The 23,480-nt window shown below is 50.6% G+C and overlaps 1 protein-coding gene across 2 annotated transcripts in view; it reads right to left on the bottom strand.

Moving 5' to 3' along the window:
• Positions 1–23,150, bottom strand: part of CHST8 (carbohydrate sulfotransferase 8) — a 115,065-nt gene extending 91,915 nt beyond the window's left edge. The window contains exon 1 of one of the 2 annotated variants that reach the window (XM_004595016.2): positions 22,833–23,150. The gene's annotated coding sequence lies outside the window, so the exon portion shown is untranslated. Of the gene's footprint in view, positions 1–2,755; positions 2,847–22,832 lie in introns of those variants that run through there. The other variant, XM_058674381.1, reaches the window with a different exon arrangement.
• Between the last annotated feature and the right edge of the window lie 330 nt (positions 23,151–23,480).

Here is a 23,480-nt window from a genome sequence, read left to right as displayed (position 1 = left end):
GAGGGACTCACCCCTCCATGACCTAGAAGCCCAGCAACCTCCGCCTTCCTCTGGGGAACCCCAAGATGCATCTTACCCAACGATTCTACTCCTAGAAAAAAAAAGAAACTATACCAGTTTGTCACGACATATCTTGAAGGTGGTTGTTTCCTGGCACTGTTGGGAGTAGCCAAGAATTGGATCCTCAGTAAGATGGTTCTGTGTTCATGGTTCCGACCTCCACCACTCCCAACCTCCCACCCCAAGGCCACCCAGATCAGGTCTTGTCCAGCAATGAGAAGCCACAGAAATCATGCCCTGTGTCTCAGTGCCACAGAAACTAGAATCAGCCCATGGATGTGTGAATGGAGACAGTACCTGGTGAGTGGCAGACATGTCCCAGAGAGAAGGGAGCTTGAGCTAGCCTCAATCTGCACCCACCACAGGAGTGTCATGCTGGAGTTCCCAGGCACCAGGGAACTTCTAAAAGTGCACAGGGAAATGAAATGAACAGGCATGTTTATTTTGGTGCAAAAAAAAGAAAAAAAGAGGTTGAAATCCAAATGTAGCTTTTTTCACAATACAATTTTCCATGAATGTTTGAAAGTTCCCTTGTAAAGAAATAATGGGGAAAATTGGCCCCGACTGGGAGAGACATGAAGTTTGAAATGTTCTGGAAGCACAGGACTGTCTTATAAAGCAAATAAAGCCAAATCACTCAATTATTTAATTTATTTATTATGTCACCATTTATGCTTTAAGGGGAAAAGACATGACGAAGGAAGGGGCAATGACAAAGACAAGTAGGATGTGAAGATTTCCGCGGAATGTCTAAATATGAAAATGTAGTGTGAGAATGTGAAACCCAGTGCTAGCGCTTAAAAAAAGATTCAGAGTAAATTTCTGTGACCCAGATGGATCTGCCACTATCGCCCAGAAGGCATTCATAGGAAACAGAAACGAGTGAATGAGTGTGGCAACTTCTGAATGAGAGAAAAAATAGTTACTTACCAAAGAGAAATATCACAGAAACAATTGGAGAGGAAGACACTTTCAAAAGGGACTGATAGACTCCCATCTTCTCTAAGGAGCAGTGAGGACCAGAAAACAACAGCAAAGGGCTTTAAAAGGCTAAAGGAAAGTAACTTTCATCCCAGGATTCTACACCCAGCTCAACTATCAAGTGCAAGTATTTAAAGAAATGATTTCAATGAGAGCTCACAGAGGCTTTCTCTAAAGGAACTATCAAAGTTAGGGGAGACGGTTAGGAACAGGGCCCAGAAAGAGTAGGATAAAATCAGCAAGGAACCTGTAAACCAATGTAATCAATAATAATAATAATAACAAAAATAAAAAGAATAAAAAAGGAGTTTGTGAACAGTCTGGTGCTAAACATCAGACAACAAAAAACATGAAATGTGAGTATGATCAAAATTAAACATACCAAGATCGCTGAGTTGTTTCAGAGGAATGCATTTTGCTTAAATCAAAGGTGTATATGAACAGGATAAAAGTAAACTGCTGGAAGAATCAAAAAAACAATGCAGTGTATAACTTCCAAATCAGTAATAGAAACAGAAAATTCAGAAAACAAGATTGATTTCTTAAAAAGAAATGAGGAAAAAACAAAGGCAGTGGAAAACAGAAACCTAAAGCATTCAAAGTAAAGAAGGCGTGGTCCAGTGCGGTAGCCTAATGGCTAAATCCTTTCCTTGCAAGCACGAGCATCCCAGAAGGCTGCTGGTTCATGTCCCGGATGCTCCATTTCCCTTCCATCTCCCTGCTGGTGGCCTGGGAAAGCATTCAAGGACGGCCCAAAGCCTTGAGACCCTGCACCCACGTGAGAGACCTGGAGGAAGCTCCTGGCTCCTGGCTTCAGATCAGCTCAGCTCTAGCTGTTGTGGCCACTTGGGGAATGAACCAGCAGATGCAAGATCTTTGTCTCTCCTCCTCTCTGTATATCTGACTTTGTAATAAAAATAAATAAATGTTTTTTAAAAAAGTAAAGAAGGCAAAATAAACCGAGAATCATCCAAAAATGAAACATCATACTTGCTAGGATAGATTTTCCGAAACATCATAATGTAGAAATGTTGAAAGTGAAGCCATGCTAAAAATAGACGCTAGCTAGATAACTGAGACAAAGCTGCTTTTACTATAAAGCAAAACAGAATTTAAGAAAAAAATGCAATGGCAAGAATTGGGAAAGTCATTACACAAAGAAAAAACTCACCAACATATAACATGCTTGAATTTGCATGCACCTAGTTTATAAAAATTTAAAAACAAAATTGATTAAAAAAAAAAACATGGAAAAATTCACAGCCACATTGGGAGATCTTAAAATAGCTCATTCCGATGTTGATTAATTAAGCAGCCAGAAAAAAAAATGAAGAACACTGAAGAAATAAACATTATAATCAATAAGACTGAGCTAATGTAGACACAGATATATCCATATGCCTATTGGAAGATAGGTATTGTCTCAAACATGGTGGAACAAAACACAGCCATATACTTATCAGGACACAAAGCCATCCTCAACCAAAATAAACAACAGCCGGCAACCTACCAAATCTACCACAATCCAATAAAACTGGAAATAAATGTTTTCAAAAGCAGAGAAAAATTCCCTAGGAACATTTGAGCTTCAATAATTCACAGGTGAGAGAATCGGAAGGCTTCCGGGCTGTTGTGGTAGCACAGCCGTTTGGACGCCCACCTGGGATGCCCACACCCCATATCTGAGGGCCTGGTTATAGTTCCAACTACTCACTCAGACCCAGCTTCTTACGGATGCGCCTGGTGAACAGTGGGGAGGATGGTCCGAATGCTGCAGTTCCTACTGCCCACAGGGGAGACCCACATGGAGCTCCTGGCTCCCGGTTTGGTCTGGCCTAGTGCTGGCTGTCAAGGGTATTAGGGAAATGAACAAACAAGACAGGAGATCTCCCTCTCACTTCCTCCCTGTCTCTCTGGCCTTCAAATACATGTCTTTAAAGAAAAAAACCCACGTATGTTTGTTGAACAAGTGATATAATAAAATAACTACGTAGACCGACAAATGAAGATGTAAGTCAGAAATGCATTGCAGAAAGGTTTGATACTGGAATATCTATTAATATAATTTATTGCATCAATAGACCAAAAGAGAAAAAATTACATTTAATTTCCATAGACAAATTATATACATTTAGTTTGGGGCGAAGTCCTCAATTATTTATAAATGCTGGTAACAGAGGATTTTTTTTAATTCAAAAAAATATCTTAACCCATAGATAGCATCATGATTAATGGTAAAATATTTAAGTCAGGAATAAAACAAAGAAACCCCACTATTCTTTAATATTACCCTGGGAACACTTACCAATTCAATTTAGAAATGAAAATTAAATAAGAAGCATAAATAAATAAAAAGCAGAAAAGAGTAAACCTTCAGGATCTCAGCCTAGGCAAGGCCTTATACAAAAAAAAACACAAGCAAACAAACAAAAAATCAGATCAACCGGACCGCATGAAAATTAAAAATGTTTATGCTATAAATGATACCATCAAGGAAATGATAAGGAATTCCCTACCGTGGGGGAAAAATTTTGCAAACCATGTATCTCACAAGGAACTTGCATCCAGAAAACAGAAAGCACCCTTACAACTTGATAATAAACAAATGAAACAACCCAGTTAATTTACAGCAAGGGATATGACTAGAGATTCTCCAAAGATATTCCCTTGGCCAATAAATACATGCAAAGATGCTCAACATGAATAGGCATTAGGAAAATGCAAAACAAGCTCACATCCACTAAGATGCCTACCATGTAAGGGACAGACAGCAAGTACTAGCAAGGAAGTAAAGGACTCAAAACCCACACACGCTGCTGATGAGCGTGCCAAAACAGCACAGCCACTTCAGAAACCACCTGGCTGCCCCGGAAAAAAAAAGCGCGGCTAGTCTGTGATGCATTGATCACGCCTCTAAGGATTCAGATACCCTCAGAGGGAAATGAGAATCTACATTCCCCTCAAACTGTGGACATGCATATGTATTAGTAACAGCCAGAAGGCATAAACAACCCAACAAATAGCTATCAACAGATGAATGGTCAAAATAATAAATGTGGTGGACCCATACAACCATAAATAAAATTAAAATATTACAACAGTAATAAGTCTTGAAATCACTATGCTAAGTTTAAGAGAGAGATCACACACTGAATTTATAGGAAATGCTCAGGACAAACCAATTTACAGCACCAACAATCCATGTCTAATGGCTCCAAAACCTTCTAACCTGCTGTGGCAACTCTTCCCTTTCCTGCCCCATTCATTCACTCATTCCCTTCCTTCATTTGAAATGCAGTGCAGCAAAGGGAGACACAGGGAGCCTGGGACTACAGTCAGGCCTCCCCAATGATGCCCAGGGTCCACCCATATTTTGACCATCATCTTCTGCCTTCCAGGGCACCATTAGCAGGGAGCTGGATGACAAGTGGAGTTGCTAGGACTTGAACCAGCACTCCTGTCTGGGGTTAACAGTGGTTTCCTAACACAGTGTACCACAATGCCAACCCTCTGCCTCCGTTTCTCCATCAGTTTCAAAACATACAAACATGCTGTGATTTCCACCCTGAGAAGAAGCAAACCCTTTTATCATTCCTTCCCCATGTGTTTGTTCTCCTTTACAGCAAAACACCTCGAGGTACCCATATTCACAGGCTCTAACTTCCAAATTCCCTTAAATCAGAACTTGGTTCCTACATGGCTGGGTCCATTGCTCAAACCCTGGTCTTCACCTTACCTGACCTGCCATTGGTACCTGGCAGTCTCTGGCCCTGGTGACCACACCTTGGCTTCCAGAACACCACGCTCTCCTGGTTTCTTCCCACCTTGCAGGTCATTTCTTGGTTCTTCCTTATTCCATGAGTTCTTCATGTTGAAATCTTCTAGTTCTCACTCTTGGGTCTTCTTTTCTTCTCTACCCACACTCACTTCTTTAATGACCTCATTAAAGCCCCCTCTGAGCTCCATCCCTTCTAACTCCAAGCTGATCCTCAACACTTGCATTCGGCTGTGTCCTTACCTGAACTCCTGGCCTGAGCCTGTGCAGTAGCTGCTCCCTGCTGACTTCGCGTATTACTTGGGCCTGCATGGTCTATCAGGAAGTCTGCTTGGCTCTGCCTTCCAATAGCTCTGGAATTCAGCCCAGCCCACTTTCTAACCTTCCAGGTCACCAGGTTGGTCCAGAATCACTGAATCTTTCTGGGCTGCTCAAGCCAGGTTCCTAGCAAAGTCTCACATCCTGGCACACCCTGTTCAAGGCATCTTACGATTCTTCCTCACCCCACTCGGGGCCAGATGCCTGACCTGCCCTTCGAGGTCCAAATCTGTGGCCTCTCCTCCTCCCCCAGGGCGCCCTTGCGCCAGCTGGCTCACCTTTGCACTCCGTGTACATGCCGTTCCTCAGTCCCACCTTAGGACTCGACCCTCCACCGGGAGGCATCTTTGCTTGCACTTGCCTGCCTTTCACATCCTCACAGCACTCTCAGCACTGGAGGCTGCACAGTCCCAGTAAAAGACTGCCCTGGGCTAGGCTTAACAGCACCTCTAGTCTTTACCCATCAAATGCCAGGAGTGCCCCTCCAATCATAATGGTCAAAACTGTCTCCAGGGCCAAGCACGATAGCCCAGTGGCTGAATCTTCGCCGTGCATCTGCCGGGATCCCATAATGGTGTCAGTTTGTGTCGAAGCAGCCCTACTTCCCATCCAGCTCCCTGCCTGTGCCCTGGGAAAGCAGTGGAGAATGGGCCAAAGCCTTAGGACCCTGCACCCATGTGGGAGACCCAGAAGAAGCTCCAGGCTCCTAGGTTCGGGTCAGTTCAGCTCCAGCTATTGCGGCCACTTGGGGAGTGAACCAACACATGGAAGATCTTTTCTGTTTCTCCTTCTCTCTGTATATCTGCCTTTCCAATGAAAAAATAAAATAAATCTCTAAAAAAAAAGTCTCCAGATTTTGCCAAATTCCCCTGGGCAGGGGGGAGGCAGAAGGGCATGGAGAGAACAGCCACCCCAAGTGAGAGCCACTAGCCTAGATCATCTTGTACCTTGCACATCTCAAGTCCCACCTCTCAGTGGGTTCCACCCAGACTACGTGCATTGGTTTGCTTTCTGTTCTATAACCACACACCTGCTGCTGGGGACCAGAGGTTGGGGGAGAGATGATTTTGCTCACAGGTTTAAGATTGAAAATCCAAGATCAAGCAGCCGCCTTGACAAGCCTTTGGCGAGGACACTCCTGACTACCACTGCATGACAGACAGTGTTACGTGGGCGCACCTGAGAGGGGATTCAACAACCACGTGACAGGGCAGGCAGCCAGAGTGATTCGGGGACAAGGCTCACACCTTTGATCACAACCTCGTCTTGTACAGACCCATCACCCCTTCTGAGGGCAGCACCCCAAAGACCTGACCACCTTCCATGGAGCTCGCATCCTGGGAGTCTCACTACTGCCATCATGGCCACGCTGAGGAGGCAGGTCCATGCCACACCACATGCTGACCACAGCACCCCACACAACCCATGCCCTCCTCCCCATGCCACACCTCTCAGCCCCCTTGCCCTGCCCGGTTTATTAAAGCATGTCCTGGCACTACACAAGATACTGGTCACGTGTACGCTTGCCCTGCTAGCATGGGCCAAGGAATCCTTGTTGAGATCAAGGATCAGATCGGAAGATTAACAATGGTACAGCACACCACACAGAATCCCATTCATTTGTGAATCTACCCTATATTTAGCTGTAAATCAAGCAGTCCCCAAAGCTCTTATTGGCTAGGACTGGGACCTTGATCTTGTATTTCCAAACACCAAAAATAACAAAAATAAGAAGTCATGCCAGAGTCATTAATGTGATCAGAAACCCTCTGAGAGTAAAAATATTTTCATAAACTGCAATGATTAAAATAGTGCAGGGGCAGTGTGGCAGGATGGCACAGCTGGTTAAGCTGCCGTCTGTGATGCTGGCATCCAATATGGATACCAGTTCAAGTCTCGGCTGCTCCATTTTCCATCAAACTCCCCACTGATGTGCCTGGGAAAGTAGCAGAGCATGCCCCAAATCCTTGGGCTCTTCAACCATGTGGCAGACCCAGAACAACCTCCTGATTCTTGGCCCAGCCCCAGCCATTGCAGTCGTTTGGGGAAGTAAACCAGCAGTTGGAAGATTCTCCTCTCTCTCTCCAGCTCTCCCTTTCAAATAAACAAAATAAAATATTGGGGAAAAAAACAATAGCAGAGCTAGAACAGAGCCATCCAGAAGCAGTCTGATTAAATTTAAGAATTAAACAAATTCCAGGGCCCGACACGGTGTGGCCTTGCAGCTAAAGACCTCGCCTTGCAAGCACCGAGATCCCATACGGGTGCCGATTCTAATCCCAGCTGCTCCATCTCCCCTCCAGCTCTCTGCCTGTGGCCTGGGAAAGCAGTCGAGGACAGCCCAAAGCCTTGGGACCCTGCACCCACGTGGGAGACTTGGAAGAAGCTCCTGGCTCCTGTCTTTGGATCAGCACAGTTCTGGCCGTTGTGGTCACTTGGAGAGTGAATTGTCAGACGAAAGTTCTTCCTCTCTGTCTCTCCTCCTCTCTCTATATATATCTGACTTGGCAATAAAAGTAAATAAATCTTTTTAGAAAAAAGAATTAAATAAATCCTACAGCTTTCAGCTATCAGTAAGCTAAGAGTGAATGTTCAAGAAATGATGGCAGAACAAGTGGCTGGCCATGTCACGGCTGCAGTGTATACATGTTATTTAGAGATCTGGAAACATAAATACAGACCCAGGGAGCAGTTCAGAAACCATGGCAGCTGCCTCCAGGGCGCATGGTTGGGGGTGGGGATGGGGGTGCAGAGGCCTGCTGGGCTTGCCCTCTGCTATGATTGATGCCTTTCTGAACCACGTGTATAAAAATGTTGTGTTAAAAAAACCCAGCGAGCAAGCCATACTCATGGCCCTCTTTAACCCATCACATTGACAAAGATTTTACAAAACAGAGATTCCCCTTGCTGCTGTGATTAGGAGGAAAAAGAGGGAGGCCCACGCACCACTGAGTCTTCCTGGAAGGTTATTTGTCAGGAAGCATTAAAAATCTTAAAACCTTGGAGGCAGCCCTTCCAGGAATTCATCCTGAGACGACACAAAGGTATACAGCATCAAGAGGCACTGGCACATTCAAACTGAAAAACAAAAATGAAAACTAGCAAAATGTCCAACAGGGACCCGGGTCGGGGAATGATGATAGATTCTAGCAGAGGAACGCTGCACAGGTGTCAAAAGCAGCGTGGAAACAGATCCATAACTGCGGAGGGGCGTTGTTGATGTACAAAGTGATTAAACACATTATGTGCGCTAGGCGTGGAGATGATTGCGTTTTTATGCCCTGAATGTGACTTACGGCTTCTGTATAGGAAGTGACATCAGCATAAGAGAACCCCACATCTCTGGGACAAGGGACAGAAGCCCAGATCCCTCCAGAAGGATGTCCAGGGAGGAAGGCTTTTCTTCCTTTTTTTTTTTTTTTTTAAAGATTTATTTATTTTTATTGGAAAGTCAGATATACAGAGAGGAGCAGAGACAGAGAGGAAGATCCTCTGTCCATTGATTCACTTCCCAAGCACTGCAATGGCCGGAGGTGAGCCAATCCAAAGCCAGGAGCTTCTTCCGGGTCTCTGGAAGAGCGAGCATTTAGCCATTAGGCTACCATGCTAGGCCCGAGGATTTCTTTTCTTCTTGCGTTCTTGGTGGGTGCTTTTCCTGGAAATTTGTTTATTATTTATTTGTTTTTAGTTGAAAGGCAGAGTTACAGAGAGAAGGACACACCCTCAGAGATTTTCTATCTACTGGTTCACTCCCCATCTGGCTGCAACAGCCAGAGTTGAGCCAGTCTGAATCTAGGAGCCAGGAGCCTCCTCCAAGTTTCCCATGTGGGTTCAGGGACCCAAGGACTTATATCATCTTCCACTGCTTTTCCAGGCACATTAGCAGGGAGCAGGATAGGAAGCAGAGCAGCCAGGAAATGAACCAGCACCCACACGGGAGCCTGGCACTGCAGGCAGAGACTTAGCCTACTGTTCCACAATGCTGGTCTCCTGACAATTTCTAAGAGTATGAAGGTGGAGGCAGGAATGTTGAGCTGGGGGTCCCTCAGCGGTGGAGCAGGGATCTTTGCAGGCCTCTTTACTCCCCACTCAGGAACAAAGCCTCAGGGCAGAGGTGGTCCAGCTGGAAGAGTGGGTTGGGCAGGATCAGAGGTACTCAGGGCCCAGTCAGCAGCCTGCGGGCCCACAGCCCCCATTGTAAGAACTTAGTCTCTTCCAGGCAGATGCGGACATCCCAAGATCGAGGTCATGGTCAGTCGGCATGGAGTCCAGTAGCTCTACAGCCATGGCCCATCCTTCCCCATGGGCACTAGTGATACACAGAGCACGGGGGCCCCAGCTTCCTTGGAGAAGGGGCCACCTTGCCAGGAAAACTCTGGGCTCTGAGTTCCTCAAGCCCCCAAACCAAACTCAGTCCACGATCATACGGCTGGGTTGGCACAGGACCATGACTGTGAGACTACTTACTGCTGATACTAGAACCACTGGCCATCCTGGACTAACCTTCCCCAGACTCACCACCCCTCCTCCCATAGGACAGGCATCCCCTGGCACCCCAGATCACAAAACTTGCCCTACAGCCTGGACCCACCTTTTCCACCCCAGGCTTCCCTGGTCCCTTCCACCCTGATGCTCCTTTCCTTACTTCATTAAGAGGAAAGTAGGCAGGAAGTAAGGGAGGAGGGAGGGAGGAAAGCCCTGATCTTGGCTGAACAGGACAGACCTGTCTAGGGGATGAGAAGTCCCTGAGATCTGGGAGCCCTGGAAAGCAAGATGAAGGTGACGACAGGTAGATGGGGGTGGGAGAGGCTCCTGAGGCCTCATGGGAAAAAAAGGGCAAGCATAGGCCTGGAGAGAAGTTCAACTTTTGCACCTCTACAGACCCCGCCAAGTTCAAGCAGAGTCAGGCCTTCGACTCGCCACATCAGCCAGTCCTCAGGTCCAGGAAGTGGGTTGGTATGTGGCCCTGCACAAGGAGCTCCCTGAAGCTAAGAGCAATTCTCATTAGGGGCTTGGAATGATGGTGTTTGGGGGGGTGGGGAATGGGTGGTCTTGGGGGCATCAGCAGCCCCCATGGGGCCTTGGGCCTAAAGAGGGTCTTGGGCATAGCTGCCCAGTATCCAACACCCCAGAGGCATCAGGGAACCTCCCAGGAGCTGGGGGTGGAGAACAGCACCAGACCCCGTGCCACAGGGGACAGCCCTGGGAAGAGAAGGGAGATACCCTCACGGACCGGCCAGGGATGCAGGCGGGCAGAGTGCTGAACACCCTGCCACCTTCCCAGCATTTCTTTGCAACACCACATTAATTCTGATTGTCATTAAAGTCCATTTCAATTCTGTAATAACATAAAAAGTTAAGAGTCTAATTTATTCATACAAATCTTGTTAGCATCCAATTTCCACATAATGTAACATATTCCTTAAAAAGCTGACAAAGCAGGAGAAATTAAAAACATTACTAAAGAAAAGAGATAGCCGAGGGCTCTCACTACCACAAAGCCAGAAAGGGGACATGGGGGGAAGGGAAGGGATTTGGGGGCGAAATGGATCAGGGTGGCTCCAGAAGGAGCTGAAACAAGGATGGGGAGAAAGAGGCAGATGTGCCTGACAGCCCAAAGCCACCTTGGGGAGCACGGCTCCTGGGACCACCCAGGCCACCAACCCACCTACAAGAGCAGGCTGCATCTGTAGTCACCGCTCCCAGCCCCCTCCTGCAGCATCTCCATCCTGGAAAGCCAGTAACTCCTGTTAATTACACGTCGGCGGTGTTTGCATTAGATAGCTGTCACCCTGTAATTTACCCGTACACAGGCTTTAATTGTACATTAATCTTTCCTTACACGCCACTCCCCTGCTAGAATCTATAACAGCAGCAGTTAGGACCATTTGGTTTATTCCTAGACCAAAAATAGCTGATGAATGAAATTGCACCGTGTCTTCTCCCCCCCACCCCCCACCCCCCACACAGATCCCTGTTCCCTCTGCAGGATCACCTGCTGTGCACTGGGGCTGCACAGAGAGGCTCCTGTCTCCTGCCAGCCACCTTTAAACACAATATTTGACTCTGTCGGGGCGGACATCAATTTGGAAAAGGTCAGAAGCAACAAGCGATCTTCCCATCACCTGCCAGGTGCTCCCAGGTGTCTGGTCTCTAAGCAGTGCCCATCTGGGGAAAGAAAGAGCAGGTGTAATCAGAAGACATCCACCAGCATTGGGGGGGGGGGGTTCCAAGGTCACCGGGAGAATCAGAAAGGAGAACGATCCATTACAAAGCTTGGACAGCTGCCAGGGCCCCAGGAAGCTCCATTTAGCATCTCATTCTCCCAGTGGCAAGAGGAAGCCTAGCTCCTTTCCGATGGAATTTGAATGGAATTTGTTACAAGAACCCGCTGATGGAAATATCACCACTTGGCTTTTCATGACAACTCAGCACTAGATGGCAATTGTGATGGACAGTCAGGGTGTCTGGCTGTGAGCCTGTGTGTACGCATGTGCCCCCCCAGGGAAGGTGGGGGTGATAATGTCTCCAGCAGGCCGAGGTGGCCACCAATGAGGGAACCCCATACAATATTTATGAAATCCAGATGAAGCCCTATGCCGGCAATGAGCTGCTATCATAACACAGATTTCAAAAACGCCTTGACATTTGCCCAAGATCAAATTTCCCTTGGTGAAAACCCACGAGGCTTTGGACTGCCGCTGGCAACTGAGCTGCGCACACCCCATCAGCCCCCAACCCCCCTGCCCCCTGGCCTCATGGATGCCCAGGAGAGGAGGTGGTTGGGGACCACAGTGACAGAGAGAGTGGAATGACACTGCTCAAGTCCACGTCTCCTCTGTGGAACACATTAACGGGGGAAGACAGGGATTGTGACGATTTTTATTGTTCAGCTGTTGCTGACTGGCAAAGCAAACGCCAGGCACCGTCCTTACAATGACGAGGCTGGCAGTGTGTTTGGGTAGAGCAGGAACTGCAGCTGGGATCTGATAAGTCGATCTGATGTCATGCGGAGCCCGAGAAGCAAAAACGAAAGCGAGAAATGGACATTCCTGGGGCTGGGGACCTTGTTCAAGCACAGACTTGGTTCTACTTGGTTCTCTCTCTCTCTCCCCTGGAAATTAAGTTCCAGAAGAGATGAGGCCCTAGGAGCCCTCCTGGAGGAGAATAGAGAGGCCATTGTTCCCAGAGCTGGGGCTTACTGTCATTCAGCGACACAGGAGACCAGAAGGGCTCTTTTGTGGAGTCTTCGACCTCTGGCCGTGGCTCCCAGAGACGACCTCCCCGCCCTCCACACCAACCACGAGCCAAGAGCCTCATGGCATGAAACGCTGCCTGGAATCTGGGCCCGAGAGCCCCAGATTGTCTCCAAGTTAATGGCCAGGTCGATGTAGGTGCTTTTTGATAAACACTTTGCCACGCACACCCAGTGCAAGGTGGAGTAGTTGTCGCGCTTGCATCTTTACAAGCGGTTAGCCCGTGAAGCTGGCTCGTGAGGTCCGAGCAGTGCGTCAGCTTGGCAGTAAATTGGCGCGAGGCTTGGGTCTGCTGCATCAAATTAGCATCGACCCGGAAAACGTTACTGAATGATCCCTCAAATCTGCCAAGTCCTCCAATCAATTTTGCAAAACATGTCAAGGGTATGTGTGTGTGTGTGTGTTTACTTTGATAAACCTCTCATATTAGTCATCACAGAAGAGTATAAACCTCTCTAACCCGTCTTCCCACAAAAAAAGGTGTTATTTTCCCAACTGCTTCTTTTAGCTCTCCCATCCTCACATACCCGCCCACACATCACATAAACAATGTGTGTGTCACAGATTCATTTGTTGCCCTATTTTCCAGAGACGGTGTTTGTCCGTGCCCTGTGGACCCCGAGCTTGGAGATGGCTTCTAACAGCATCAGGATGAAGTGCTCAACCTTGGCCTTGCAGACACATAGTCCCCAGCTTGCCTCCTCCAGGAAGTCTTCCCAAGCTTTCCAAGGTACCCTGCCCATTATGTTGTGCCTGTGTGTGTCAGAGTCAACCAGCCCACCAATTCTTGGGGGGCTCAGTGATTGTCCTATCCTGTGCACTTCACAAACTGACCCTCAAGGTGGAGTTCACACCAACTGGCCCACAAAGTGCTGTTCCCCATTTTTGAGGGCCAGCCCAGCCCTCCCTCCTCCATAGGGGTTTCCCTGTCCCCATCCCCTGTTCCCAGCCATGTCTGGTCCACAATTCCTGCCTCCCTTCTTGACCTCAGAGATGTCAATCACCCAGCTCCTCCCCAGAGCCTTCATCAGAGCTGGAGGTGACACCGCCTCCCTTCCCAGGGGAAGTAGTGGGGGCCTCAGAAACACACCAACCCCCAGGGCCTGACCCAGAACTTGCTACCCCCTGCCCTGAGTCACTTTCCAGAGACACGTCGCAGTGGGGACATCACACCGGTCCTCATCGGATGCTGGCGGCCTCAGACAGGGCCCCTGGAGAGCCTGCCATCCCCCAGAAGAGCTAGCGAGGTTCAGGGCACCTAGGGATGAAAGGGATGTTTCTGGGGTGGGCGAGGGACACAGCTGAAGGTTCACCCCGCAGGGATGGGGGTGCATAAGGGATGCTCTTAAGTGGCAGTGCCTAGAGCCATAGTGAGTGGGAAGCAGGGCTTCCTGCTAGTGAATCTGGGAAGGCAGTACAGGATGACCCAAGTACCTGTGTCCCTGTCCCACCCACGGGGGAGAAGTTTTTGGCTCCTGGCTTCAGCGTGGAGCAGCTTCAGCCATTTCGGCCATTCAAGCAACAAATTAGCAAATGAGATCTCTCTATCTCTATCTCCCTTTTCAAATAAATAAGTAAAAGAGAAAGAGAGGGAGAGAGGCCAGCATTATAGCATAATGGGTAAAGATGCCTAAGATGCCAGTATCCCAGATGAACATTGGTTTGAGTCCTGGCTGCTCCACTTCTGATCCAGTCCCCTGCTGAAGTGCCTGAAAAAGGAGCGGAGGATGATGGCCTAGGTGCCTGGGCCTGACACCTGCATCTGAGACCCGGATGAAGCTCCTATCAGCCCTGGCCATCATGGCCTTTAGGAGTGAACCAGTGGGATAGAAGATCTCTCTGTGTCCCTCTCTCTCTCTAACTCTTTTAAACAAATAAATCTTGTTTAAAAAAACAACGCATGCCCTGCACTCCAGTGATCTAAGTATCTGAAATGGGTATGTATGTCGGAGAGACAAGCAAGCGTCCTCAGAGCGGCCAAAACACTCAAAACACACCAACGGCCATCAACAGGAGAACAGATTAAAAAACAGGGCACATTCACACAATGAAATTCTACAGCTGAACAAGGATGAACAAAAGCAAATGACTCAACAACAGCAGGGTGAATGCAGGTCAGGGAAATGGCATGATGATTGGAGAGCTGCTTAGAAATACTGGGACTTGGGGGGAGGAAGGGGCACTGGTCAGTGGAGCCACATGCCCAGGAAGCCTTTGTCACCCCACCTAGCTAGATCCTCAATGGACAAACTATCTGGAACCCACAATGGAGTGGATGGAGTCTGGGCTGAGACACCAAGCACAGAGGATAACAACTAACACGGCAGGTGCAATGTTAATGGAGGCACTTGGCCCTCACGGTGAGTTCTGTGGGTATCCCCATTTTGTGCCCAGGGAACGGAGCCCACAGCCCCCATAGCAGCCATGTGATCAAGCTGGGATTCCATCCAGGGCAGTCTGACTCCAGGTGCAGCTCAGTCCTGACCCGGAGAGGCAGGGGAGGGGTGGAGGGGGTTGCCATGGCTGCCCATCAACACCTCCATTCACAGCAGAGGAAATCTGAGGAGAGTTCAAGAATAGGCCTAGATTGCACTTTCACAGGGATGAATGGTCCGGAAATTAAATTTGCAGATGAGCCCAAACCTCATGAGGCCCCAAATCACAGCAAGAAACAGCAAGATGGACTCAACCAGGAGACATGCGTGCTGAAAGCGTTTGGTGAGGATGTGTGAGCAGAGCGATCAGGAGGGATGGCAAGAAGGCCATGCTGATGGTCAGCACCAGAGGGGGCCTCTGTGCCCCCTACAATGGTGCGCGGTCAGATACCCACGTAAAGCACAGGGGTACATCACTTCCAGCTCAGTGGTAGCACCTGCAGATGCGATTCAAATAGACTTGGGGAAGCTCCAGTCGGATTCAGGCATCTAGGGAAAGGGTGGGGAAGAATAATCCCAGGAGACAGAATAGGAGTTGGATGGTGGTACAGTGGGTATGCTGTGCCAGCATCGCATATGAGTTCTGGTTTGAGTCCTGGCTATTCCACTTCCTTTATTTTTAAAATAAATTTATTTATTTATTTATTTATTTATTTATTTATTTATTTATTTTTAAGATGTATTCATTTTATTACAGCCAGATATACACAGAGGAGGAGAGACAGAGAGGAAGAGCTTCCTTCTGATTATTCACTCCCCAAGTGACCGCAATGGCCAGTGCTGAGCCGATCTGAAGCCAGGAGCCAGGAATCTCTTCCGGGTCTCCCACGTGGGTGCAGGGTCCCAAGGCTTTGGGCTATTCTCAATAGGCCACAAGCAGGGGGCTGGATGAGAAGCAGGGCTGCCGGGATTAGAACCGGCGCCCATATGGGGTCCTGGCACGTGCAAGGTGAGGACTTCAGCCGCTAAGCTATCGTGCCAGGCCCTGGCTGTTCTACTTTCAATCCAGCTCTCTGTTAATGGCCTGGAAAAAGCAGCCAAAGATGGCCCAAGTATCTGGGTTCCTGTTACCTATGTTTGAGACTTGGACGTCTCTCCCTCTCTTTCCGTAACTCCACCTTTTAAATAAATAATCTATTAAATAAATTTTGTTTTTAAAGGTTTATTTTTATTTGAAAGACAGATTTACAGAGAGAAGGAGAGACAGAAGAAGATCTTCCATCTGTAGTTCACTCCCCAGTGGCCACAATAACCAGAGCTGAGCTGATTCAAACCCAGGAGCCTCTTCCAAGTCTCCTACGCGGGTGCAGGATCCCAAGGCTTTGGGCCATCCTCCACTGTTTTCCTAGGCCACAAGCAGGGAGCTGGATGGGAAGTGAAACAGCCGAGACACAAATTGGTACCCATATGGATCCTGGCATGTACAAGGCAAGGATTAAACACTGGGCATCACACCAGGCCCTATTAAATACATCTTTAAAAAGAAAAAGAAAAAACAAAAATGGGGGGAAGAGGGACAGGACTGTGGCTCAACAGGCTAATCCTCTGCCTTGCAGAACCGGCATCCCATGTAGACATTTATTCTAGTCCCGGCTGCTCCACTTTCCATCCAGCTCCCTGCTGATGACCTGGGAAATCAGTGAAGAATGGCTCAAAGCTTTGGGACTTCGTGGGACACCCAAGAGAAGCTCCTGACTCCTGGCTTTGAATCAGGTCAGCTCTATCCACTGTGGCCGTTTGGGGAGTGAATCAATGAATGAAAAATCTGTGTGTGTGCGTGTGTGTGTGTGCATACGCACGCATGCTTCTCTTTGTAAATCTACATCTCCAACAAAAATAAATAAACTAAAAAAAAAAGCTCCTGGCCCCTCGCTTCAGCCTGGTACGACTCTAACTACTGTGGCCATCTAGGAAATGAACCAGCAGATGAAAAATCTCTCTCTCTCTCTCTATTTCTCTCTCTATCTCTCTCTCTCTGCCTCTCAGTATAACTCTGACTTTCAAATACTCAAATATTTTACTTTATAAAAAGATGACAGAACCAGACTCAAAAAGTAAAGGTCCTAGATGCAAACTAGGACGCTGCTTCAGCAAGCCGGAGGCTGGCTGTCTCATCTACCGGTTGAGCCAGTGTAGACAGACTGCCCGTACCACGCTCCGTGCCAGTGTAGGCACACTGGGTAGCTTAGCTTCCTGCCTGCCAGCCAGCAGTCACGGAGAAGCTTCCCCACGCCAAGTTCCTCAAGGCCAACACAGCCAGAGAGGGATGCTCCTGCACCATGGCTCCCCCAGGGCCAAGTCCAAGATTCTGCCTGAGAAAGGGCAGGGGCAGTAGTTTTAGCTAGATGCCCCAATTTTCCCTTCAGGCCTTGCTCTCTTGAGGAACAGCCCCTGTGTCACCAGACCAGGGGAGGGTCTCGGGGTTCACCAGGCTGGGCCATGAGGCTTGGGCAGAGGCCTGAGGCAGCTTGCAGCAGATACAGCCTCAACGATGGGGATGACTTGTCTGCCAAGTGCAAGTCCATCTGTCTCCAGGCCAGGAGCTGGCAGAAATCGACACACAGGCAAGTAGATCCAAACCTTGCAGCATCCACTCCCTGCCTCAAATCTCCCATCCCAGATCTGGCCCAGCCAGGAAGGAGCTGGCTCAGGCACAGACAGAGGGAGGACAAGGTGACAGCGACCTGGGCTGTTGCCTATAGCTCGGCAGCCGCTGGGCTCAGGGCCTGCTGCCAGCAGCCTGGGCACAAAGGGAAATAGGGTAACACACAGGCCTACACCCCCTGCCCAGCTCTGGAAGAAAGCCTGTTAGGGTCGAGATCAGGTGTGAGGAGAGGAGCATGGCTGTTGTCTACAGGGAGGCCAGGACACCACAGGAAGCTTCCCGACTTCAGGGGGTGTGGGGAGCAGGTACAGACTCGCTCCCATCCAGAGGAACAAAGCCCGAGAGGGTTGAAAATGAGAGAAGGTACAAAATAGGAGTCTTTGCCAAAGCAGTTACCAGTCGCCCATCCACTTAGACCAAGTGGATAGCAGGTGCACAGTGTTTTTCATGAATTTTTGGAAGACCCTTAAATGCATGAATTTAAAAGATACATTTTTGGGCCTGGCACGGTAGCTTAGTGGCTAAAGTTTTTGCTGGGAATCCATATGGACACTGGTTTGTATTCTGACGGCGCTGCTTCCCATCCAGCTCCCTGCTTGTGGCCTGGGAAAACAGTAGAGGACACCCCAAAGCCTTGGGATCCTGCACCCACGTGGGAGACCCACAGGAGGCTCCTGGCTTCTGGCTCAAGTTTGGCTACTCCAACTGTTGCGGTCACATGGGGCATGAATCAGTGGATGGAAGATCTTCCTCTCTGCCTCTCCTCTCTGTATATCTGACTTTGCAATACATAAAAATAAATAAATCTTTAACAAATTGTTTTGCTCTACTTTAAACTGATCTTTAAATTCTACCTTCCAATATGAGGGGACCAGGAAGCTAAGGGGTTAAAACAGGCTGAGGCCAGGAGATGTGGAGCTGACCCGGAAGCAGGCGCTAGAGTCACAGCAAGTGTTCAGCCCACAGGAGCGGCAGGGTCTGGGATGTCACAAGCAGGGGACAGTGGCCTTGGCCAGCCCCCGATGTGTCTGACCCAGTTGGGAGGGAGACAGCAAAGCAGAGACAGGGCCATGGCTCTGAGTGTCCAGGGTTCCTTGCCACCAAAGCATACAACACTGCTTTCAGGGCTCCCACTACAATGCTGGAATTGAACAAGTGGTGACTCCACACAAAGAAAGGGTGGGAGCCCAGCCCAGAGCCGGAAGGGGTACAAACTGGACAGGTGCAGAGGCAGAGCCCCACAGAGACCTCAGGGGAAAGCAGCCTGCCTCCGTGGGCAGGATCTTAGGTCTTCACAGTTCTCACCAGTGCTCCGCAATCATAGTACTCACCACCCTCCCTGCGTCTCCTCCCGCATCTGCTCCTGCACCAGTCCCTGTGGGATGCACCTGTTGCCTTCCACTCCTCTTAAAGACCAAGGTCACCTGCGGCTCCCAATCCACAGTTTGTAGAATAAAGTCCTTGAAGGACCCGGGTGGCCAGGGCTCCACCTGCCTGTCTGGCCACAGCGTACCCCTTCCAATGGCATTCCACGGCTCCCAGACGATGGTCCCCATGCCTTATGCATTCCCTTCACAGGGGACCCCTAGGCTCACTCTCTTTGTCAAGTAGAGAATGAATCAATGAGTGAGGAATGAATGATGGAGAAATCACCATCCTGGGATAACAAAACCCACCAGGACAGAGACCCCCGTGCTCCAGGCCTGACACAGTGACAGACAACCAAGATAGATTCCCTAAACACTCACTGTTGGTAGAAAAGACAGCAACAGCGGGGCTGGCACCAGGAGTGTAGCACGGAGACTCATTTGGCTCCAAGTTTCAATGCTGAAGATTCCACTTTCATTCAAATAAATGTCACTCACTGGAGCCAGCTCTGGCTGTGGCTTGTCGGAGAAAGGACATCTCGCCCTCGGTCACCAGCGCCAAGAACTATGCATTTCCCAGCCATCCATGGCCTTCCAGGTGGGCAGTGGGATTTGGAGACCCAGACCACCAGCCTAGGTAGGCAGCTGTGTTTGCTGTCCCCAGCCTCTAGCCTCTGTTTTCCATCTGACCTCCCCAAATTTGACCCTGGAGCTGAGCGAGGACTCGGGGCTGCTTCCTAGTCTCAGTCCATTGGGCTACAGGCTCACCGTGTCTCTCATGGCCAAGGCTGCATTTCCACATCTTGAACAAGTCCAGCAGGTGCACAGCAAAAGCACCGGATCACAAATGACAGGTTATTCTGCCCAGGGTAAAAAGTCACCTTGTTTTTTTTTTTCATGGCCAATTTTGTAAGTCTCCTCTTCTCCCACAGTGACTTATGATGGAAGGGTCATGACAACATCCCTCCGCCGGTGAGGAATGAGACAGAACAACTGAAGCCGCAGCCGCCTGGTGGCCTAAGCCCGGGCAGTTTGCCGTGTCTTTTGGGCAGCCTCCTCCCAGGAGGGAGGGAACACAGCTGCTCTGAAGTCAGATGAGTCCTGGCAGTGACTCCAAAAACAGCACCACAGCGGCCTCCTGTCACCACACTGTCACCACGCAGACTGCCCGCCGGCAGCGAGCGTCCTGAGTGAGGCTCTGGAACACTGGAGAAAGAGCTTCCAAAAACACATGGAGAAAGCGAACAGACGAACTGATATGGGAGCAAACAAACGCACAGCTTTGTCATGACATGCATTTAACACGAACCAAGATCTCTCACCCAGCCGAATGTCACCGTCAGCTTTTTATTTGCTCTATTTGTGGCTGGGTCACCTGGCTGTCCTCAGGCCGACACCATCTCCATCTCCTTTTACATAACTTGCTACCTTCTGTGAGTGCAGAGGCTGGTCACTGGTGCCACGCAGAGTTTTCTGACTCTAACTGGGGCGCCATAAATCTCCCTTTACTTTCCTGCCAGCAGGTCCTCCTTCAGCCATGTTTCTGCTACGTGGTTGCCACGCACAGGTCAGGCAGGGAAATAAGATTTTTCCAAGCCAGAAACAATGGATGCCGCTAAGACAAGGATTTCAGACTCCGGGCCACATATCAGGTAGGGGCCGAGGGGGGTCAGCCAGGGACCACATCTCTCCATCCCTGTCCACCAGCACCACAGCGCCTACTGCAGGTTTCTCCCACCAGCTGCACCTGCCAAGAAGGATAAAAACCCCACGCAACCACCTTTCTCTCTTCCATCCGCAAAACCACAAAAAGCCGATCAGCAGCCGCTGGCACCAACTCCCAGGAAAGCGCAAGGAAGCAGCCTGAGTGACGTCTACAACGAGGAGAATCTGACTTTCCTCCTTCTAAACGCATTGAAGGCAGAATCAGAGATGAGCCTCCAGGCACACTTTCCTCCACAACCACGCAGCACAAAAAAGAAAAGTAGTAGCCGAACTTTCCGAGACTTATTAGCTTACATAAACAGAGATTTGAATAAAGGTTTAAAAAATGAAATCCCCCTGATACTCTCTAATCAGTAAATGTTCAGTATGGAAACATAGCAAATGCGCATGAAATTTCCCAAGTGATGTGCTGGTGACAAGAGCAGCAAGGCATTTCGGGCAGCAGGCTGCGCTCCCAGGCAGCTTCCTACGGCCCCAGCCCAGCACTCTTCGCCTGGCCAGGAGGGTGAGTTCAGGTGGCCGTTCTGCCAGCCAGAGCCCCGAGGGGGAGCCAGGAGAGGTTGTTTTGCAGTCTCAAGCAATTTACAAATGAGCACCTCCCCTGCCCACTGGCTGATGGATGTCTATAAATAATTAATCCTTGACCTTGCTTTGAGAAAGCCCTGACTTTTTAATTTGGGGTCTTTTTTTTTTAATCAATACCCGGGGAACAGACTCTTGCAGAGTCTGATGGCAGAAAACAAATAAATAAGTCAGCCCATTCCTGCGTCCTGGAGTAACTGGGCCAGCATGGGGTCAGACAGGAGGTTTCTCTGGGCTCAGATGCTTATTGGATTATTGATGGCCCTATGGAGTCTCTTTGGGGTCTGATTTTATTCCTCCCTGGGTCACTTCCATGGCTCCCCAGGGACCCCCCCCCAGGCCCTGTCCCACCATAGTTGGGGGAAGAGTATCTCCCACCAGGACCGGTGTCACTCCTCCCTGCAGTCTGGCTGGGGTAGGACAGGTGTGACAACCTGAGGAGTTTTAAAGAGAGTTCTGCTACTTCTGCTCCAGCCTAGGGAAGGACTTGAGAAAGTCTTCATCACCCATGCGCTGGGGGCAAGGTGAACTCGGAAGTGAGGTTATCCAGAAAGTGGATTGGTAGTGCATCTTGTGATTGCTCCTGGGCATGGAGAAGAGGCAGTGGGCCCCCTTACCCTAGAAGACTTGCCGCATCTCTCCTCAGTCATCCGCCTCCCCCACGTGTGGTCATGCCCAGTCAGACCATGCCCTGACAGAGAGACGGGGTCCGAGATGCCCGGTCCCCACTGCAGGGCGGATCACGGCTCAGGGACTGACAGCCGAGATGTCTGCGGGACGGAGAGGCTCAGCTTGGGGCCGGACTTCTCCGTGAGATCCGGCAGTGGGTGCTAGTGCCCACAGTCGAGGGCGCTGTGCCGCAGCTGCGCCAAGTCCCGGTCGGGGGTCGCGGAGCTTGGAGACAAGACACCCGGTCAAAGTTAGCGGCGGAGATTAGTGCCGCTCCAGAGAAGGTTCAAAGGTCACCTACAGACCCCACAGGCAAGGTTTGCACAGCCAAAACGCCCCTCAGGGCCTCCAGGGAGGCTGGGGCCGGCACACAAAAGCAGCCGCCGCCGCCGCCGCCGCGGCCAGAGCTAGGCTGGGTCCCGCTACAAAGCGGTGTACCTTTTTCCGCCCATCTGAGCCGCACTCCGGGACACAGACACGTAGACACCTTCGCAAGGTCCCTGACGCACACGCGCTCGCCGGGAGCACACAACAGGCCGGTGTCCTGGTGAGTCGAGGGATGGGAAAGCGCACGGGGCGGCGTGGGGTAACTCCGGTCTCGGGGTGCGACGCTGAGCCGCCTCTAACTTCGCCCCTCGGCCCTGCCTGCCACTTCCTGCTTCCCATCTCAATTCTGAGCGCGCGGGAAAGCCCAGGTGCCCGTGGCGCTCCTGCCCGGCCCACCCGGCACCCAAGAGCCGGGAAGAGGAGCTGGAGTCCGCCGGAACCCGGCGAACCCTTGGGGCGGCAGCTCAAAGCGAGGCGGTAGCAAGTAAAATCCGACGAACGAAAAGTCCAATTAAAGTTCCCACTATTGAGATCGGTCCCCAAAGTACCGCCAGACTGGAGCCCCGTGAGCCCTACCTCCGCCCGCGGCTTCGGATTCATATCGGCGTGGAGCCGCGGGATGGGCGCGCGCTGCGGTCCCGGACCAGCCAAGGAACCTTTGGGGGGATCCCTCGGGTCAGGGAGCCTTCGTAGGACGGAAAACAAGGGTGGGGCGGAGGCACAGCCACTTACCTGTCGCTGCCGATGCTCTCGAGTCCGCGAGCGCCTTTAGTCCGGGCGCGGTTCTCCACAGCGAAGCCTCGGCTCAGGGCGCCGGGCGGCTGGCAGCACCTCCTCCCCAGCTCGGGCCCGGTGCCGCCCTGGCGCGCGGAGCCCAGCCCGGTGCCCTGGGTGGGCGAGCGGCCGGGGCTGGCGCGCACAGGAGAGGGAGACGAAGAGGGCGCGGCGGCGCGTTTTTCCTCGGCCCCAGGGTCGGGTCGGTCCCCGCCTCCGCTGCCACTGCCGAGTCCTGCCTCCTCCCCGCAGCACGGCCTGATCCGGCTTGCGAGCCGGGAAGGCTCCCAGCGAAGTGAGAGCGAAGCCTCCGGCGAGGCTGGAAATAGCGCCGCGCCCGCCCGGCGCCCCGCCCCCGGTGCGGGCCCCGCCCCGCGGTGGTGGCGAGGACGGCTGTGGCCCTGCCAGGAGGGGATCACTCCTGGGGATCGCTCGTCCCTCCAGGGAGCCCACAGACCACCGCGCCCACGCGTACTCCGCGGTTTGTGCGGCCCCACTGGCCGCGCTCTCGGAAAGAGCCTCTGCGGGGCGCGGTTGGATGGCTGTGGGGGTGGTCGTGCTGCGGGATGCTCCAAGCTTTCCTGTTCGGGAGGACAGGACTCCTGC

This window comes from Ochotona princeps, chromosome 16, assembly GCF_030435755.1.
Source record: "Ochotona princeps isolate mOchPri1 chromosome 16, mOchPri1.hap1, whole genome shotgun sequence".
Lineage (NCBI taxonomy): Eukaryota > Metazoa > Chordata > Mammalia > Lagomorpha > Ochotonidae > Ochotona > Ochotona princeps.
The sequence above is the reverse complement of the archived record's forward strand: the minus strand, read 5'-3'. Positions and strand labels throughout refer to the sequence as shown.